This window comes from Symphalangus syndactylus, chromosome 24 (assembly GCF_028878055.3).
Source record: "Symphalangus syndactylus isolate Jambi chromosome 24, NHGRI_mSymSyn1-v2.1_pri, whole genome shotgun sequence".
NCBI lineage: Eukaryota > Metazoa > Chordata > Mammalia > Primates > Hylobatidae > Symphalangus > Symphalangus syndactylus.
Genome location: NC_072446.2, coordinates 35066890 through 35072889, shown reverse-complemented (window position 1 = coordinate 35072889; position 6000 = coordinate 35066890).

Sequence of the window (6000 nt, the reverse complement as noted above, 5' to 3'; positions counted from 1 at the left end):
CTCAGACGAGACATCTGGGCTGGACCTGGAAGAGGATGTAGAGAGGAAGATAGGTGTGTTGGACTGAAGCTTAAAGGAGCCCAGTGTGGACTATCAGTTTTGGGAATCAGCCTCCAGGAGGGAGGCAAAGCTTCAAGGATGCATGAAGTTGAGGGAAAAGGTGCACAGTGAGAGAGAAGGCTGGAGTATGAGCCCTGGGCAGCACCAGCATTGGACAGGGGAAGGGGAGCCTGAGAAAGAGGGGAAGACAGGGAGAGTCCCAGAAGCCCATGAAGGAACATTTCCAGAAAGAGAGTGCCACTGGTGGGCCACATGCACAGAGGTCAGTGGAGGCTCAGGCATCTCCTAGACCTGGCCTTTGGGGACTTTTGTCACAGCAACTTTGGGGCAAGGGGCAGAAGCCCCTGTTGGTGTGGGGGGAATGAACTGGATCTGGCTGAGAAAGGAGGGAGGGGGGTTGGAGCAGGCAGTAGGTCCAGGAAGGAACTGATTCTTCCAGGAGACATGGAAGGGAGGAAGCAGTACAAGCCCAGTTGGAAGAGCAGGCGGGGCAGGGAGGGGCCCTGGAGCTCTGGGATTAAGTGTAGAGGTGAAGGGATTAGTAGTGTTGGTGAAAAGGGACAGAAGTAAATTATGTACATTTTAGCAAGTAACCTGACCTCCATGTTCTTTGGGAGGCCTTTTCTCTGCCCTCTGGGTACTGACTCCAGCTCTAGTTACCACTGGTTTCATCTGCCTCATGGCTGGGGCAACGTCTTTCTCATTTTCTTGTATCTTTCAGCACCTAGCGACAGGCAGCCAGCTAGGTAGGGGCAGAATAATTATTTTCTGCTTGAAACCCAGTGTCTGAAATGGAGATTCAGAAGTTTTTCTTTGTACCAAAAACACTTTGTGACAACCCCGAGGAAGTGAGATGACAGGGAAGGAGGTGTTGGGGTACATGGGGATGGAAGGGCCGGAGGGCTGGAAATGTCACCAGGTTAATTTCATGGCTGGGCACTGAGAGATGTGATTGGCAGGGGAGGAAGGGCTAGGACTACTCACCCCACACAGGCCTGTCTCTTCACAGCTGATGAGATGCTGCCCAGTGGCCTGTCCTCCCTCAACCTGTTCACTGCTGCTGTTCTTTCCAGTAAACTCCATTGGCCAATCCAACAGACTTTTCTGTCTTTAACTCACTTGGCCTGGTGGGAGCATCTGACATAGCCAACCACTCCCTCATGAGAGTGGCTGTCTTTGGCTTCCATGACACCAACATCTCACCATTAACCTCCTGCCCCAATGGCTGCTGCTCCTGCCTCTCCGCCACTTGCTGCCCACTATGTAAATGTTGAATTCCGTCGGGGCTTGTGTCTGGGCTCTTTGTATCCCTCCCTCCCTCCCTCCCTCCCTTCCTTCCTTCCTTCCTTCCTTCCTTCCTTCCTTCCTTCCTTCCTTCCTTCCTTCCTCCTTCCCTCCCTTTCTTCCTTCCTTCCTCCTTCCCTCCCTTTCTTCCTTCCTTCCTCCTTCCCTCCCTTTCTTCCTTCCTTCCTCCTTCCCTCCCTCCCTCCCTCTCTGTCTCTCTTTCAACAGAGTCTCGCTCTGTGGCCCAGGCTGGAGTGCAGTGGCACAATCTCAGCTCACTGCAACCTCTGCCTCCCAGGTTCAAGTGATTCTCCTGCCTCAGCCTCCCAAGTAGCTGGGATTACAGGCACGTGCCACCACGCCCATCTATTTTTTGTATTTTTAGTGGAGACAAGATTTCACCATGTTGGCCAGGCTGGTCTCCAACTCCTGACCTCAAGTGATCTACCTGCCTAGGCCTTCTACAGTGTTGGGATTACAGGCGTGAGCCACCATGCCCAGCCTCTTTGCATCTTTGTCTGTATTCTCATCCTGAGTGATTACTAATGACTCCAATTTCATGCCCTCGGCTCTGCCCTCTCAAGGCTCACATACCACATACCCAACTACCCCATGACAGCTCAATCGGAATGTTAACTGCCCCCCAAAACTACTCCCTCCACCTCCCAACCTCACTTGTCTTCCCCTTCTCTGCAAACAGCCCAACCTTCAACCCAGTTTCCCAAACCAGGTTCTTCAGCATCACCCTTGGCTCTTCCATTGTCCTCTCCCCTCCCATCCAATCCCAGCAAATCTTGGCAGTTCTGTCTTTGGGGAATCATGCCCAAGATGGCCTTCTCTCCACCCTACTGCCCCATCCTGGTTCCAGCCACTTCCTGTCTCGACTTTCTTTCCTTTTTCCTTGCCCATCCACTTATCACACCGAAGAGCAGACTTCTTAAGATGTAAATAGGATCATGTCATTTTCCTTCATATCACCAGCCTTCAGTGACCTTCCATGGGCCTTAGCACCAACTCTGGTCTCTTTCTCAAGGCCTGCAAGACTCACCTGCTCTGCCCTGTCTGTCTCTTCCATCCCCCTTGGGTACTCCAACTCACTGTCTTCCAGCCATAAGCAAATTCTTTTTTTTTTTTTTTGAGACTGAGTCCACTCTGTCATCCAGGCTGGAGTGCAGTGGCACGATCTTGGCTCACTGGAACCTCTGCCTCCCAGGTTCAAGCGATTCTTCTGCCTCAGCCTCCCAAGAAGCTGGGACTACAGGCATATACCACCACAACCAGCTAATTTTTTGTATTTTTAGTAGAGAGGGGGTTTCACCATGTTAGCCAGGGTGGTCTCGATCTTCTGACCTCGTTATCTGCCCATTTCTTTCATTTCTGATCATTGGCACGGTGGACACAATGCCTGGAGTGACTACAGCCATCCTGTGACCGTGGGGACAGGAGCCCATATGCTGAGCTTGGGAGAACTGAAGGATGGACAGAACTTGGGTCCTTAATGACATTACATTTGTCTTCCTTGGGACTTCTCATTATATGTAACAATAAATCTCTCACTGTTTAAACATTTTTGAGTTAGGTTTTCTGCCACTTGTGTCAAAATCATTCTTGCTGATAAGTGCCTCAGCCCTAATGGCTTTCTGGCTCCTGGAACATGCCACCCTCCTTCCATGGAGCTTCACCCCTGCTGTTTTCTCATGTGTCCTTCTCATCCTCATTAACCTCTATGCCCCTGGTTGAATGTTACTTCTCTGATCTAGCAGGGTTTCTCCATGCCACCTATCACAGTTTAAAATTATGGACTTCTTTACTTTTTTTTTATAATTTTTTTTTGAGACAGAGTCTTGCTCTGTCACCCAGGCTAGAGTGCAGTAGCACAATCATAGCTCACTACAGCCTCATCTCCCAGGCTCAAGTGATCCTCCCATCTCAGCCTCCCAAGTAGCTGGGACTACAGGTGCGTGCCACCACACTCGGCTAATTTTTTTGATTTTTAGTAGAGACGAGGTCTCACTATGCTGCCCAGACTGGTCTGGAACTCCTAGCCTCAAGTGATCCTTCCACTTCGGCCTCCCAAAGTGCTGGGATTACAGGTGTGAGCCATGGTGCCCAGCCTCTTTACTGGCTTAACATCTGGCTCCCCCACTGGTGTGGCAGCTCTACACAGGCAAGGCCTAGGGCTGTTTTCACTCACCATTGTGTACCCTCCCACTGTGAAGGCCAGAGAGCTTAGACAAGTTCACTTATTCAGCCGGGGACCTGGTAGGGGAGAGAGATAGTGCATTCCAAAGGATTAAAGTGAAGCTAATTTAATGAAAGGACCATTCACACAGTGTAGCAGGCTCCAGGGTTGATCAAGCACCCAGGGATGAGCAACAGCTGGAAGCTATCACACTTCTAGGTTTGAAGGAATGAAAGAAGGATATGGGCTTTCGGAACCTGGAGAGAAAGCTGCTGCTTTCAGAAAGAGACCCCACCTGTAGCCATACAAAAAGGAATGCAGACACTGCCAACCCACAGCCAAAGGTAGGCGGCCAGAGAAGCTCACTCTCCTCCCTCCCTCCAACCTCTCCTTGGTTCCTCCATTGGTCACACTCAACTACAGATGCTTCTTGACTTACAATGGGGCTACATCCAAATTAACCCACTCTAAGTCAAAAGTATCATGTCATTAAATGCTTTTATTTTATTTTATTTTATTTTGAGACAGAGTCTCACATTATTGCCCAGGCTGGAGTGCAATGGTGTGATCTTGGCTCAATGCAACCTCCATCTCCCGGGTTCAAGCGATTCTAGTGCCTCAATCTCCCAAGTAGCTGAGCCTACAGGCATGCGCCACCACACCCAGCTAATTTTTGTATTTTCATTAGAGATGGGGTTTCGCTGTGTTGGCCAGGCTGGTCTTGAACTTCTGGCCTCAAGTGATCCACCTACCTCGGCCTCCCAAAGTGCTGGGATTACTTACAGGCTTGAGCCACTGTGCCAGGCCCATTAAATGCTTTAATACCCCCAGTACACCCATTATAAAGTTGAAAACTTGTAAGTTGAACCATCACAAGTCAGGGACCCTCTATAGAAGCCAGAAGGCATGGAGTCTGGGTAGTGTTAAGGTTGGCCTCCCAGGCACAGAACAGGATGGAGGATAGAGTATGGCTTTTGGAGGGGACACCAAAGACTATCCAGACCAGTCACCAAATGACCTCCTAGCTACTCATTTCAATGCACCCTTTTCCTTTCTTAACCACCCTACAGAATTTGATAATCAATTTTAACTTTTTCAGGATCAGAAAGTGCACCACGAGGGTCTTTTCCATGCCTTGCTCTCTTCCCTTGAGACATCTCCAATCAGACCCACTTGTTTCCTTTCAGCCGGGCTCAGAGGATAGATCCCAGCTCACTTACAAGTCTTTCTTCTTTTCATCCTCATCCTCTTTCAAGACCAGGAAATTCTAGGGTTTCTCCTGTTTTCAAAAACCCTCCCTTGATCGCCCACATTTTTCTTGTTACCATTCAACTCCTTCCCTAGTCATCCAACCGTCTCTAAGGAAGGTTCTGCCACTCCTCCACCTATTCAGTCCGTTGACCCTGGGGAAGCTAGCTTTTACCCCTTTGCCCCCAAAACAGTTCCTGCCAAGGTTCATAGGAGCCCCCTGATTGCTGGATTCAAAGGACTTTGTGCTTCTTATTTTTCTGAGATTCGGGGCATCGAGCTGTGGTGATTACTTTCTCCCTGAAACTCTTCCCTATCTTGGTTGCTATGGCAACCTCCTCTCCTAGTTATTTGTCTCATTGCTCAGGTCCTTCCTTTTCCTCTCTCCTTTGTCACCCACCCACACCTCCGTCAGCCCCTCACATGTCTCCGGGACTCACGATTCTGCTGTGAGCCCTCTCCCATCTTCCCTCTACACTCTGCACCTGATGGACTTGCTCATTCCTGGAGTCCCATTAACCTCTGTCCCCAGGTTGGTCCCTCCAGTCAGATTTCTTCCTGAGTCCCAGCTCTGGCATCCAGCTGTCTACCAACCTCCTCCTGGCTGTACCCTGGGCCCCTCATATCTACTTCTCTGAGACTGAGCCCATTTCCCCCACCCAAACTGGCTACCATGCTGTGTTCCCCATCTCAAGCACCTCCTCACCATCTGCCAAGGATCCCAAAGACACATGGGAATCACCCTTGGTTCTACCCTCTCTCTCACCCCAACAGCCAACAATCCTTATGCATTTCTGACTTTATTTTCTAAATTGGTCTCCCTGCCTAGAGACTATCTTCTTCCAAATATAGTCTTCACACTGACCATCTCAGTGGTCTTCCCAAATAACAAATCCGAACGCATCACTCTAGTGTAAAAACTTTCAACCGTGCCCAATGACTGCAGGACAGTGTCTGAACTCCTTGGCACGGGGGCATCCAAGGCCCTGCAGGGTCTGGTCTCTGTCCAGTTCATCTTGCTCTTTCCATCTCCTGCTTCTTTTGTTATAGTCCAGGAACACCAAATACCCTCCAGCTCACTCTTGCTGCTCCTCATTCCCAAGGCTGTGATTGTGCTGTTCCCTCTGTTTGAAAGGTCTTTCCGGTTCCTTCTAGCTTGCTCATTCCTGCTCATCTCTAAGGAGATGTCACTCTAAGACCAATGGTCACCTCTTCTGGAAAGTTCT